Below are 16,007 nucleotides of genomic sequence, written 5' to 3'. Positions count from 1 at the left end.
TGTACCTCCTCAAGCCATCTGTATGTGAAGCAAGAAAGAGTTAAGGAGCGGTCCATCTACACTTTTATAGGGAGGATGCTGCCGTGAGCTCCTCCCAGCTAATCACACAAACAGCAGTAAAGCAAGATAACTACACAGTTAGGGGGGACTGCATGGTTAGGTTTTTGAGGAATTATTGAAACTGACCTCAGTGACCCATGATAAGAGCTGTGGCTAATGACTGCGTGCCTAATTATGATGAAGCATATTTACAACAAGGGGTGGTGATGGACAGAGTCTCTGAATTAAGCAGAATACTCTCACCCAGTCAAGAGATCAGGGCTAGATCCAACACCGTTTTTTAGCTCATTGCACCATCCCAGTTTCAGAACCTGGCTGTATGCAAATTAGTCTGTCCCTGGCCCAGTGCATCATGGGAACAGGGCAGACCAGACTACAAAAGCCAATTCTTACACTGGGAAGGAAACAAGCTTCCGGGGACCGGTTTCTGGCATTTCAGCCGTCTTCGGCCCGGCTTGCTTGAATCCTGATGGTGCAATGAGCAAGGGACTCACATCTGAGTATACCCTTCCACGCTTAGGGTGGACAAAAATATTTACAACAAGGGGTGGTGATGGTGTGGTAAATAAATAAATAATACCCTATTTTTGACTAGACTTATAGCATAACAGATAGCTCAATAAATAAGAGTCAAAATTCGAGGTAGTAGGAGTTTCTGCAGGTTTATTACAGCATAAGGACAGGATCAGGACAACCTGCATAGGAACAGAATGACAGGGCCCAGCAGGACAACTGGGGCCCAACAGGGGAAAAGAGGCCCAGCAGCTGCTGGGGCTAGGTCTGGGATGAGCGCGCTAACATTCAATAACAAAACACAGGCATATATACATAGCGCGAACACATAGTATTACATTGCAGTAGGCGTAGCAGTGGGTGGAGCAGAAGGCGTGACGCGTAGCAGTCGCGAAAGATAACAGTGAAAAGAGGTGTAACTGGGCGTATACATAGACATGTGATGCAAACGTAACAGAATATGTCATGAATGGGCGGAATCATTGGAGGGGGCTACCTAAGGAGCCGAGACCTCTAACCTGGTGGTGCGCGTAAACTTGGCAATGACGTGTTACTAGGAGAAGCTGGGGGCTACGAACTCTGTGTTAGGAGCAGAGACTAAAGTCTGGAGGGTCGGAGCGACATGTACCTAAACCCTATCTGGTATCTGATGTTTAGGGAACATGTTGATATGAACTAGAAGTCATGAGGGGAGAGGCTAATTTGACTCTAAGACTGGACCATGCATTATTCTACATGTAGTGCGTGATGAAGAATATTAAATGACCAGTAAATGCAGTATTTCTCTAACGTGGAGACGAGAAGGCTAGACAATGACGGAAACTATTGATGCAGTTCAGTAGCTTAGGAATGCAGAAGAGGAGGACTGAACTGATAGCTGGAACTATAACATACTTTTGGCAGACTCAGAGGCAGAGCCAAGCTGCACCGGGCACTGCAAGGCAGGAAGTAAGTGAAGGGTCGAGGATACAGGTGGGGGCTGTATCGCTCCTCAGCGAGGCTTTCAGGAAACAGGAGCTGAATCTGTGGTCCGGGCCCTTTTGAGGCCTGGAAACGGGGACTTTATAATGGAATAACGTGCACACTGAGAAACGTGGCAACATTACTTACATAGGCCTGATATTCGTAGTATTCACGAGGACTGGAAAATGACATACCAGAGGTGGACACAACTGTAATTGCGTCATTAATCGGACATGGGGAATAACATATGCATATTGGTCATGCACACATAACATATGATGGATGAGGCGTAGGGACACAGAACATGGCAAAATTTACTTTTCCACATTCCCTCCTTGTCACTACGTTTCCATCAGGAAACATCAATTTTCATGATACCGTCTATCATTTCATACAGTACCATTTGCTCGTCTCGAATTATCTTGGAACGGGACTTAGAACGGGGCTTGGGACTAGGAATACAAGAGGTAGCACACATGCTGCAAATCGCAGGGCCACATTGTATACAGAGGCAGCAGCTGAATATGATCGCTACCGCAATACCTAGAAAGGACAGGACTTTCCATCCCCAGGCGGAAATTATATTCCAGAACCAACCTGACCATGTCCAGGTGCCTGGATCTTGATGTAACAGATGGGCAATTTTATGGAGTCTGGTTATAGCTGAATAAACAGACGGCGCGTTATTTGGAATGAAAATGCAGCAACTAGATCCGATGACTCTACAGGCCCCGCCCCTATCGGCCAGTATGACGTCAAGGACGAGACGATTTTGCAAAACGACAAATCTCATAGCAGATTGTTCTTCGGTTAGGTTACCTAGAGCAGAGGCAGTCTCATTTACTACAGCTTCAAGGGTTCTTGTTAACCTACGGATCAGTTTACTATTCTGGACAGGTCCTACAAAGAAGAAGAAACCTTTATTGAAATCTGTATACTGTTCTAGAGTGGTTTCAGTATAGTCGACAATTGGGGACTCCCTTCTATGTCTAATATGTACTAGATGTGTGTTTCTGTGATAATCAGATGGGGCTAGGAAAACAGGTGGCAGTAGGAAGGCAATGTAACAGGTTCCCTCCCAATCGAGGGGCAGACGGACATATGCAGTTTGACCACAAATAAAATAAGAATGACGTGAAGCTTTGAAAACAGATTTCCCACTGTCACTATACTTGATAACAGTAGTACATTCACTATGACCTACGTGTACAGAACCATAACTACGGACACATAATTCGCCTTTGACTGGTAGTACTGAAATAGCAGGTAAGTCTGGAGTAGTATCAGACTGAACATTCAGGACCATGAAATTCGACGAATAATTACCTAAATTATATACTTCATTTTCTAGATCTAAACCTGTTCTGTGGGGGAAACCTTGCTTGTCTGGAAAACATGTACTGTTAAGAAAAGACATATCTGTTGAGGATGACGTTAACGTGGACCATGCTCCACACGAACCATTATGTGAGAATGGATAAGGAAACAGTGGCAGAACTCCCTTCGGTGTCTGGAAAGGGGGGAGTCGACCACACACCCAACAATTAGTGGCATTGCTGGTCTGGTGTGAATAATGTAACATACGGATAAATGTGTTGTTGCGCATAGCGAGGCGGTAAGAATATTCGTGAGGAGGCAGATCACTAAACATGTGCTCTACTGTAGCATTAGCAGACATATTTACATGAGGAACTGGAGAATACAGATAGAAGGCATAACTGGTGCAGGAAATCATTATGCTGAGAAATAATATGAAACTTAGAAAAACGATACATTGAAGTGAACTTCGACTGACTCTCTCACTATGGGGGTCTATTTTATACATGTCAGAAACAATCTAACCGTTTCACCTAGGGGAGGACTTATACAATCAAACTGACTGACTTATTTTACTAGACCTTAATTTGAGCTTATACTCCTGTTGCGGAGTTTTCTCTAACAAGGGAGGGGTTGTAATAATGTCTTGTGCGGGACAGTCCTTTAAAACAATGTTCTGGCAATCTTTCGAATCCTGGAAATCCTTGGAAATGTTCTTGGAGACTGATTTCAATGGATTGAAAAGTTTTACATGAGAAAGATGGACCCACCCCTTCCTGCCTTCCAACTTGACGGCAGTTCGGGTGGTCAAGAGGACCTGACGTGGCTCCTTCCAACGTGGTTCCAGCGGACTTGATCTGTCGAAATTCCGGACCATCACAAGGGAGCCTGGAACGATCTCGTGCGGTGCCACCTCGGTATTGTCTGGAAATGCGGCAGCAACCTGTGAACGACATGAGTTGAGGGCAGACATCAAGGAAGCTAGGTAATCTGTCAGCATATTACATGAAACATCGGTAATACTTCGGGGTCTAGGAGTACCCCACATGTTAGGGGGGCGGCCGAATACGACCTCATACGGGGACAGACCTGATCTGGAATGTGCGACCATGCGCATATAAAATAAAGCGACTGGCAGAGCTATTAACCAGTCCACACCTTTGTCTTTACAGACTTTTGCAATGCGGATTTTCAGAGTCTGATTATGTCTCTCTACGAGACCGGCTGCTTCAGGATGGCGTACACAATAAAACTTCCACTGGTACCCTAACAACAGGGAAACGTGTTTCATGAGTTCAGATGAGAATGGCTGGCCGTTATCAGAATATACGACTCTAGGGAGTCCATATCTAGGGAAAAATTCACGAACCAACTGCTTGGCAGTGGTCGCGGCTGTGTAATCTGGGACTGGATATGCTTCTGTCCACCTGGACAAAGCGCATACTACTACAAGGACATACTTGAAACCTCGACATCGCTCCATCTGAATATAATCCATCTGGAGGACCTCAAAAGGGTGGTCAGGGGGCTGGAAACCACCTTGTTCCACCGGGACACTTTTACCTGGATTAAACTGACAACATATCATACAGGTACGGACTTTCTGCTTGGCTGCAGCTCGTAAATGCTTGTTGAACCAAATGTTCTGGATACTGTCTAACATAGCTTTTTCTCCTAAATGTGCTGGACTATGTGCGGTATTGATAATGACTTGAACCATAGAATCGGGGAGAAACCATGTGGCTCTACCCTTCGTTAACCATCCTTGATCTGTCTGGACCCCTCCTTGTTCAGACCATTTCTTGATTTCATCGGGGGTAGCATGTAACTGTATATCTATGACATCTTGTGTAGGGTCCTTAACTGTCATGCATGTAGTCGGGTCTGGAGTATGTGTCATGTTAACTGGAATGTCTGGAATCTGTGCTGTAAGCTTGGCTGTGCGGTCTGCTAGATCGTTACCTTGGGAAATAATGTCAGTAACTTTCGTATGTGCTTTGCATTTCATGATAGCAATGGATGTCGGTAAATGTATGGCATCTAACAGGGCTTGAATAAGGAGACCATGCTGAATCTTGGTTCCATGAGAAGTCATGAAACCTCTCTCCTGCCAGAGTACTCCGAAGTCGTGTACAACTCCGAATGCGTAACGTGAATCTGTGTAAACATTAACTTTCAGGTTCTTGGCATGTATACAGGCTTGTGTCAGAGCGACTAGCTCTGCTGCTTGAGCGGACAGGGTATCAATACGGTGTGTTTCAATAACTTCAGTGTCAGTAGTCACTGCATACGCGGCGACTAGTTCTCCTGTACTAGTTCTCATACATGAACCATCCACATAAAGTGTCAGGTCAGGATCTGATAACGGAATATCTGTCAGGTCTTGTCTTGGCTTTGTCGTAATGTTAACTACTTCCACACAGTCATGTGTGTCTGGATTTGAATTAACTGATGGTAACAGTGTAGCAGGATTCAGAACGTTGCAGCGTCTGATTTCTATGTGTGGCTGGAACAGTGTCAATTCATAACCTGTTAAACGTGCAATTGTCAAGTGCTGAGTTTGTGTTCGGTTTAAAAGAACTTCTACTGAATGTGGGACTTGTACTGTCAGGGAATGTCCTAAAACTATGGAATCACTTTGTCTGATAGCTAGTGCTGTGGCTGCAACTGACTTGAGGCACGCAGGCAACGCCTGGGCGACTGGATCTAATGTGCTCGAAAAATAAGCACAGGGCTTGTATTGTCCTGCTTGATCTTGTGTGAGAACAGATAATGCTGTACCTTCGCGTTCAGTAACGAAAAGTGTAAAAGGCTTACTGTAGTTCGGTGTAGCTAGAACTGGAGCTTGACATAGGGCTTTCTTTAACTCGTTAAAACTAAGTGTATGGTCAGATGTCCAAGGGAGGACAGTCGATACGGCTGCCTCCTGTGTCGTTAACTGTATCAGTGGCTTGGCTAGAAATGCATACTGGGGAATCCATTGTCTACAATAAGAAGTAAGGCCGATAAAAGCACGTACCTCCTTCTGGGTTCTGGGCTGGGGAAGACTCGCTATTAACTGGATACGGTCTGGTGTCAACTGCCTACCCCTCTTGGACAGCAAGTGTCCTAAGTATACCACTTGCTGGACACAGAATTGAAGCTTCGAAGGTGACACCTTGTGCCCCATCTCGGCAAGGAAATACAAAACTGTAAGGGATGCTCGCTCGCAAGCACGTTCAGAACGGGCAGTGATCAGTAGATCATCGACATACTGGAGCAGGGCAGTGTCAGTTGGCATGTGAATGTTGTCTAGTTGTCTCTTAAGTGCTTGGCTGTAAATACTAGGACTTTCTGTGAAACCTTGAGGAGCGCGTGTAAACATATAGCTCCTTCCATTTAAACAGAATCCGAAAAGAAACTGGCTGTCTGGATGAATAGGGACACTGAAAAATGCATTCTTGAGGTCTATGACAGTGAAGAACGTGGCTTCGGAATCAATGGCTGTTAACAAGGAAGAAATGTCTGGGACAACTGGGTACTGAGGAATAATACATTTATTAAGCTCTCGTAAATCAATCACTAATCGATATACTGGGGGTGCATTTGGATCAGTACGTTTCATGACTGGAATGATCGGAGAATTACATACATTGGAGTCAGTTTCTACAACTACTCCTTGAGCCATGAGCTCGTCAATAATTTTGGATAAGGCTGCTACAGCCTCAGGTGGCAATCTGTACTGTCTGATTCGTGGTAACACTACACCTGGCTTGAGAGTCACACGATGGGGTGTGATTTGCATGTAACCTACATCAGTTGGACCTTGCGCCCATAAATGCTGTGGAACATTAGACAATCTTGAATCAAAATCTCGTAATACATAGTGACCCTTAAAGTCACGTAAGAACAGACGTATTCCCTCTGGGGAACAGCAAATAACTGCACCTAACTCTTTCAGTGTTTTAATGCCTAATAGATTTTCTGGACATGACTTAGTAAGTAACAGATCAGTAGTGCGGGACAATGGACCTACTTCTAGAGTGACTGGCTTTGATATCTCGTTAACTATTGGTTTTCCTGAAAATCCAAGGGAAACATTTCTTGAGCCTGAGAGCGGAGCCCCTGGAACTTCGGCATGACTAATTGTGGTCCTACTTGCCCCTGTATCAATCAAAAACTTTCTGTCTTTCCCTAATACTTGACTGTGAACATAGGGACCTTCTTGATCTACAGGTATCTCGATGAGAGGCAAGCCTACCTCCCTCTCTAGGCTGTTTCATGAATATGGCTGATACTCTGGATACTCAGACTGTGCATACTGGTACATCTGCGATGTAACATGCTGTGTTGCAGCTATAGGCTGCGGTGCGGAAACCGTCTGTTGTGCATTCTGTGGCTGAGGAATCTGTGAAACTTGTTCTTGTCTAGGCGGACGTGGTCTTTCTTTAGTCTTACCAGTAGCTATGTTATGTTTCAGAACTGCACACTCGTTTATAAAATGACCTGGCTGTTTACAATAATTGCAGTTCCCTTTAACGGGAGCTGCAGAATGACTGGCTTGATTCGGACCCCTCTTCTGACTGTCTTGAGGAACAGATTGTGCAACTAGCACTTTCATTTTCGTGTCTTTCATACGTTTTCTCTCGTGTTCTTGCTCTTCTCTGATTCTATTCTGGTGATACTGGAGCATCTGGAGCATCTGGGACGGGGTATTTGCTTGCCAGGTGCTTTCGACTTTCAAAACTCGATTTTTAATTTGTGGACTTGAATTCTCGACTAATTTGGTAACGAAAAGATGAGGGTATGACTCACTACTTGTCTTGAGACCACTATTAATACTGAAACATTTTTCGAATCTAGAATAAAAATCACTAATATCTTCGTCTTGTTTCTGTTTACAGGCTGAGATTGCATCCCAGTCTTCCTTCCTAGTTGTCAATAATCTGGGTAAAACTTGAATCAATAATTCTGGTAATTCTTTACATTTATCTCCAAGACCGGTACCTGGTACTCGTGCCTTGTCTTCAGCTTCTAGAGCTGTCCAATCGATCTTTTTCTCTCCCACCTCCCATTCTTTTTCCTTTAACTTTTCATACACCCCTGCGGGTAACAGGACCTTTAACATTTTAATGATATCTGGGTAAGTGTATTCTCCCATACGGAGCATGTCTTTTAATTCTCTATGGAACCCTGCTGGATCTTTGTCATGACAGGGGATTAATTTCTTCATTTCAAGAAGTTCCATCTTTGAAATTGGAGTGTATACAAACACTCGTTGCATTACGCCCCCCGCCCCTTGGACTGGGTGGACTTCTCGTAACGGATTCTGTCTGTCTATGTAGAATGGTTTACTTTCTGGGGGTGAAACATGAACAAAATGTGGGTTCAAAAACGTTCTATATTTGTGGCGCTGTTCTAGAATGACACTAATTAAATCGGTACCTAGACCTCTCCATCTATACTGGAGTAACTCGTTCAGGACATCGTGTAACGGACCTGGATCAGAGTGTTGACCCTCATACAGAGTAATGAGGTACTGAATTATATACATACCCACCAGTCGTTGCTCGGCTGGGGGCAATTTCAGAAACATTTTTGCCACTATTTCGTCTGGAAAAGTGGTAGAATCAGTAATCCATCGGACTGCTGATCGGGCTAGTTCTTGTTCATGCATGGTACTTAATTCACTGTAACCGACTCGTGATTTCAGAATGTGATCGGTAGCTTGAAATACTTGTTCTAGAGAACCTTGTTCTGGTGCTAGATGAAAAATGGACTTGGGTTCTAGACGTAAATGGCGATCTGGAAATCTGGATTTTCCTACATACGCTATTCTGGCGGGATTCTCGTTCTCTTCTTCTTCAGGATCAGAGATACTTTCTTTCTCGCTTACTTGTGCTGCTTTACGCTGGTCGTGTAACCTTATTATTTCTTTACGAATTTTCTTGTACATACTCTCCATGGCACTGACGGTCTTGTGCTTACCCTCGGCTATATTATCACTCCACCTTGTCAGGATTCTCATTTCGGCAGGATCTTTAGACGGGTAATCTTGTTCTCTTATTAGACAATTGATCAGGAACTTTAATATCATGAGCTGAATCTCGGCTTTCCTTTGAGACATAATCTCGCCAATACTTTCTGGATCATCCCCTGTACGGATGAAACGATATATTCTGTCTAGATCTTCTTTCATATTCGGCAAGGTGACTAGATACTCGGTCACTCTCCTTACACGTAAGGAATATAAAACCATAGTATATTCGCCTGGAACTGGATCATAGACACATTCGTTAAGGGCTTGCCTGATTTCTGTAACAGACTTATTACTTTTAGGAGTACGCTGTGATGCTTGAGCATGTAATTCGAGTGCCGATAAACGTTTGTGTGGCGGCGGGGTTTGAGGAGTAGCTCCTCCTGCGGCCCCTAGACTGGAGTCGTCTACTGAGGCTCTACGTCCTGGCAGAGTGGGAAGTGGAACTGTAGGCTGGACCGGGGGTACCGTAACAGGTACTCCGGTGTCTGGAGGAGCGGGAAGTGCCTGATTTGCAGGGACTGGCGGAGCGCGGACAAGATTTGCATACTCGGGGACTGTGTCGTCCAGATAGGACGAAATAAAAATATCAGCTGCGGTCGGTTTGTGACGTAGCTTGGTCGGAACTAATGGTGGCGGGAAATTACTGGATGCCTCTGGGGTCGCTTTTGGCACACCTTCGGCAAGGAGAGGATACATACCCTTAATAAGGGCATGCCTCTGTCTGTCTGACTGTTCGGCTTTGACTTGTTCACCTATCTCGATTAATTCTCTTTCTTGGGCTCGTTCTTGGGATTCTCTACTTAATTCTGACTTTCTGACTTCCTTTTCCGTTCTTCTATGAGCTTCCTTACGCCATAACTCGATGGCATCTTTCTGTGACTGTCTGGCTTTCTTTTTCCATAATGCTTCTTCTACTCGCATGATACATTCGGCATCCCATGTACCCGATACGGGCCATCTATACTTTTCTTCTAACTGTTTGGTATACTCTACCCATAAATCTAGATACAATATGGCGCTTATGCCATGTTTCTGATACATAAAATAACCTGGACTGTCCCTGGGCGGGACAGGAACCGCTTCCTCTAACAGACCCTTTCTAGTTCTTAACTGTCGTAACTTGGAAAAGAGCGGCATGACTGAACTGTAATCTGAATACAATACAATACACAATAAAAACACGAAATCACATCGCACTCATACCACAACAGTAAAATACATGAAGAACATTATAAATAACAGTTCGAACAGAATATTACCTGGAATACTGAGAACAGAAATAGAACAGATTTTCTCGAGAACGGAACAGACTAGAGTTACTGGATGCACTGCTATAACAGTACGGAACATACCGGTCCCATAAAGGGACACATCAAGACCCGTATCCACCTAGGTGAACACTTCGTTTGTGAGTCTGGGCACCACCAACCCACGGACCAGGAGTCAATTTAGATTGGTCCTGTCTAGATACTACCCCAGCAATGGTACTCACCGGGCAGCACGGAACGGAAGGCCTTGGACTGGACTGGACTGCTACGACGACGAACTTCGGACTTCGGACTTCAGTTACGGGTGGGCCTCCGGATACCTCGGACCTTGAACTCTCGGCTTGGGCTCTGGTCGGGACTCGCCGCGTTCCTCCACCGTCTCGTTCGGATGCTGGACCGCCTCCTCCGTCTCCTCCGTGGGCCTGAGGGATACTTGAGCAGAAATATCTGCCACTGCGCAGAAGAGTTCCGTCACGACTGCAGAGGGTCAGGGGGTCGGCGTGGCTTCACCGACGCGTGGGGAAAGGGCAAGTCCCTGTTCGGGCGCCATTATGTGGTAAATAAATAAATAATACCCTATTTTTGACTAGACTTATAGCATAACAGATAGCTCAATAAATAAGAGTCAAAATTCGAGGTAGTAGGAGTTTCTGCAGGTTTATTACAGCATAAGGACAGGATCAGGACAACCTGCATAGGAACAGAATGACAGGGCCCAGCAGGACAACTGGGGCCCAACAGGGGAAAAGAGGCCCAGCAGCTGCTGGGGCTAGGTCTGGGATGAGCGCGCTAACATTCAATAACAAAACACAGGCATATATACATAGCGCGAACACATAGTATTACATTGCAGTAGGCGTAGCAGTGGGTGGAGCAGAAGGCGTGACGCGTAGCAGTCGCGAAAGATAACAGTGAAAAGAGGTGTAACTGGGCGTATACATAGACATGTGATGCAAACGTAACAGAATATGTCATGAATGGGCGGAATCATTGGAGGGGGCTACCTAAGGAGCCGAGACCTCTAACCTGGTGGTGCGCGTAAACTTGGCAATGACGTGTTACTAGGAGAAGCTGGGGGCTACGAACTCTGTGTTAGGAGCAGAGACTAAAGTCTGGAGGGTCGGAGCGACATGTACCTAAACCCTATCTGGTATCTGATGTTTAGGGAACATGTTGATATGAACTAGAAGTCATGAGGGGAGAGGCTAATTTGACTCTAAGACTGGACCATGCATTATTCTACATGTAGTGCGTGATGAAGAATATTAAATGACCAGTAAATGCAGTATTTCTCTAACGTGGAGACGAGAAGGCTAGACAATGACGGAAACTATTGATGCAGTTCAGTAGCTTAGGAATGCAGAAGAGGAGGACTGAACTGATAGCTGGAACTATAACATACTTTTGGCAGACTCAGAGGCAGAGCCAAGCTGCACCGGGCACTGCAAGGCAGGAAGTAAGTGAAGGGTCGAGGATACAGGTGGGGGCTGTATCGCTCCTCAGCGAGGCTTTCAGGAAACAGGAGCTGAATCTGTGGTCCGGGCCCTTTTGAGGCCTGGAAACGGGGACTTTATAATGGAATAACGTGCACACTGAGAAACGTGGCAACATTACTTACATAGGCCTGATATTCGTAGTATTCACGAGGACTGGAAAATGACATACCAGAGGTGGACACAACTGTAATTGCGTCATTAATCGGACATGGGGAATAACATATGCATATTGGTCATGCACACATAACATATGATGGATGAGGCGTAGGGACACAGAACATGGCAAAATTTACTTTTCCACAATGGACAGAGTCTCTGAATTAAGCAGAATACTCTCACCCAGTCAAGAGATCAGGGCTAGATCCAACACCGTTTTTTAGCTCATTGCACCATCCCAGTTTCAGAACCTGGCTGTATGCAAATTAGTCTGTCCCTGGCCCAGTGCATCATGGGAACAGGGCAGACCAGACTACAAAAGCCAATTCTTACACTGGGAAGGAAACAAGCTTCCGGGGACCGGTTTCTGGCATTTCAGCCGTCTTCGGCCCGGCTTGCTTGAATCCTGATGGTGCAATGAGCAAGGGACTCACATCTGAGTATACCCTTCCACGCTTAGGGTGGACAAAAATATTTACAACAAGGGGTGGTGATGGACAGAATCTCTGAATTAAGCAGAATACTCTCACCCAGTCAAGAGATCAGGGCTAGATCCAACACCGTTTTTTAGCTCATTGCACCATCCCAGTTTCAGAACCTGGCTGTATGCAAATTAGTCTGTCCCTGGCCCAGTGCATCATGGGAACAGGGCAGACCAGACTACAAAAGCCAATTCTTACACTGGGAAGGAAACAAGCTTCCGGGGACCGGTTTCTGGCATTTCAGCCGTCTTCGGCCCGGCTTGCTTGAATCCTGATGGTGCAATGAGCAAGGGACTCACATCTGAGTATACCCTTCCACGCTTAGGGTGGACAAAAATATTTACAACAAGGGGTGGTGATGGACAGAGTCTCTGAATTAAGCAGAATACTCTCACCCAGTCAAGAGATCAGGGCTAGATCCAACACCGTTTTTTAGCTCATCGCACCATCCCAGTTTCAGAACCTGGCTGTATGCAAATTAGTCTGTCCCTGGCCCAGTGCATCATGGGAACAGGGCAGACCAGACTACAAAAGCCAATTCTTACACTGGGAAGGAAACAAGCTTCCGGGGACCGGTTTCTGGCATTTCAGCCGTCTTCGGCCCGGCTTGCTTGAATCCTGATGGTGCAATGAGCAAGGGACTCACATCTGAGTATACCCTTCCACGCTTAGGGTGGACAAAAATATTTACAACAAGGGGTGGTGATGGACAGAGTCTCTGAATTAAGCAGAATACTCTCACCCAGTCAAGAGATCAGGGCTAGATCCAACACCGAAACTGGGATGGTGCAATGAGCTAAAAAACGGTGTTGGATCTAGCCCTGATCTCTTGACTGGGTGAGAGTATTCTGCTTAATTCAGAGACTCTGTCCCTCACCACCCCTTGTTGTAAATATAATTATGATGAAGCAAGCACCATGGCTCGTAGGGGCCCCACAACACGCTTTTCTTAGCTCATTGAATTAAAGTATAAACCTCTGCCATGTATGAGTGGTAAAGGCTTGTTAATTTGGTTTCTTTTCCAATTCACGTCTGACAACAAGAGGAAGGAACATTGGGGCATCAGAAGCTTTGGAAAGTAGCCACCAACCTCAGAGAAAGAGAGAAAGAGGGAAAAGGCAGTATGGGGTGTGGAGAAAACAGCAGCAGGTACAAGGAGCTCAAATGAGATTAATGGCGCCTAAATAGAGCACATAAAGGAACAGTTACAAATCTAAGAAAAGGGAAAGAAAGACTAGGAAAAAAACACGGAAATAGCCTGTAGATAAAATTCTCTTCCTGGGACAGCAGGCTAAGAGAAATTACACAGGGAGCAGTTAAGCTTGTAACACGGGGAGAATAGAAAAGAAAATGCAGTTTTATGAAGTGTGTTTGCCTAATCCAGCAAGCACTTTTGTTTTATTTTTCTATTTGCTTCTTTTATTGGTAAAGTAAGTTTCAAGTGCATGAATGGTATGACTGAGAGAGCCAGGGTATAATAATTTGAAGTGTTTGCACCAGCGCTAATGTAGGACGAGAGTTATAGCAAAGATATGAAAGGGGTCGCTATAATAAATATGTGAAAGGGCAATAGTGACACCAAAATAAGCCACCTATTTATAAAACTGACATGGAAGAAATTCTAAAGGTTAACTTCTGAAATTGTAGCCGATGTTAAAAAGTTTCTCGTTGTTGGCAGGATTCAAACCTGCGCAGGGAGACCCCAATGGATTTCTAGTCCATCGCCTTAACCACTCAGCCACAACAACTGATTGTAAGTTTTGTGCAAATAATCTGTATGAAAGTTTTCAAGGTGTCCCACAGCAAATTCCTGGTATTCTGCAATGCACTTTTCTAAAATAATGTTTTTTTCAGCAGGCACATTATCTCCTAAAAACAAAAATTGCATGAGTATATCTCTAGTTTGGAAAAGGATAGGCTTTCATGCATACTCTCATGTGGCACTCAAGTTTTTGGGACTCTATTGCACTCTGTTTTCGTGCTGCTTTTAGTCTATGGCCCATATTACAGAAGTCTACCATCTTTGAGTATTTGAGGCTCCTTTGTAAGTGCTTTATCTTTTTTACTTGAAGAGCTAAATAATAAAGGGGTCAGGGAAAGATTGCATTTATGGAAGATAAAAGAAGGCACACTTGTCTCACCAAATGCCGTAGAGAAACCTGATGTTTTACTCATGTTATTCTTAGTTTGTTTTTGTTAGACCTTGCATTCTTAAGGTGGCCTCAACCCTACCTTATTGCTTTTCACCTACGCATTTTGCTGTATCTTTTTGTTGGCCTTAGGACTCTGATCACTTTATCGCTACTAATCAGTGCTGAAGTGCACGTGCTTCTTCCCTAATCATGTGTGTAATTGGAGTATACCTGACTGACAGATTTAATTGACTTGAAAGCCCCTTGTAAAGTGGTATACCATATACCCAGGGACTGATTGTGCCGCCCAAAGAAGTAGCATTTCAAACCTGTCTCAAGCCTGCTACTGCAGTGCCTGTGCTGCAGTGTACTGCCACTTCGACTTGCCATATAAAACTACTTGCCAAGCCTTAAACTCCAATTTTATTACACATAATTAACCCCTAAGGTAGGCCCTAGGTAGTCCTAGGGGCATCATGCTATGTAAGTAAAAGGTAAGACATGTACTGTGGTAGTTTGCATGTCCTGGTAGTACCAAACAGTCTATTACATTTTTCACTACAGTGAGGTCTGCCCCTCTCATAGGTTAGCATTGGGAATTCCCTTATACTTTTTGGGGGGTAATTCCATATCAGAGAGGGGAAGCTTTATTTATTTATTGATAAATCCAATTTACTGGTGAGGTTGGATTTAACTTTACTATTTTATATATGCCATTTTTAGTGAGTGAGCATTTCTCTGCACTTACTGCTCTATTTGCCTGAAAACTGTCTCCAATTGACGTCTGGATTGGGCTGCGAGACAGCTACATTTGTGCATTCCCTCTAGACAGCCACAACACAGGTCACTCAACTGCAACTGCATTTTGATTGGCATGGGGGAGAGCTCCATTCCCCCCACCGCAAATAGGTTCAAGAACGATAATTTATGTCAGTAGGTACAATATAGCTACATCTTACAATCATGTGTGTTTAAATAATTTGTCGTTAGATCGTTTAAATATTTTAAAGGATCTGTTTTTAATAGACATTTTACAAAAACAACTGGTACATTTGGTAATTCTGTAAAAGAAAAACCCAACTGCTGTGACATTGCCAACCACAATGCCGTGACTCGGATTCGAACCGAGGTTGCTGCGGCCACAACGCAGAGTACTAACCATTATACTATCACGGCAAGCTACTTGGGCTCAATATCATACAGTGACATGGAGAGTTTATAATTCTGAACACTCAGGGAACTCCTGTGATAGGCTGAATGTGTTCATTGCTTCCTCATTCCTTATATAAAGGCTTTGTCTCCTCAGTGGTTGATAGGCTGAAACCGTTTCCTGGCCTCCTGCTTGTGAACTGCCAGGAGTCAAAGATCACACATACACTTGTGGGCCTGTGATGGGACACCAATGCAGAGAAACACACCTGGCGTAGATCTTCTATTCTGTCTATTAGACCTGCATCTCCCCTGTACCTCCTCAAGCCATCTGTATGTGAAGCAAGAAAGAGTTAAGGAGAAGTCCATCTACACTTTTATAGGGAGGATGCTGCCGTGAGCTCCTCCCAGCTAATCACACAAACAGCAGTAAAGCAAGATAACTACACAGT

At 44.6% G+C, this 16,007-nt stretch overlaps 2 non-coding genes across 2 annotated transcripts; both read right to left on the bottom strand.

Moving 5' to 3' along the window:
- Nucleotides 1–13,940: 13,940 nt before the first annotated feature.
- TRNAS-AGA (transfer RNA serine (anticodon AGA)) lies at nucleotides 13,941–14,022 on the bottom strand. The gene has a single exon. It is a non-coding gene; the product is annotated as a tRNA-Ser (tRNA).
- A 1,488-nt stretch (nucleotides 14,023–15,510) lies between these two features.
- On the bottom strand, nucleotides 15,511–15,582 carry TRNAH-GUG (transfer RNA histidin (anticodon GUG)). Its single transcript has one exon. It is a non-coding gene; the product is annotated as a tRNA-His (tRNA).
- Between the last annotated feature and the right edge of the window lie 425 nt (nucleotides 15,583–16,007).

Source organism: Lissotriton helveticus, chromosome 12 (assembly GCF_964261635.1).
Source record: "Lissotriton helveticus chromosome 12, aLisHel1.1, whole genome shotgun sequence".
NCBI lineage: Eukaryota > Metazoa > Chordata > Amphibia > Caudata > Salamandridae > Lissotriton > Lissotriton helveticus.
This window is presented reverse-complemented; position numbering and strand designations above follow the sequence as displayed.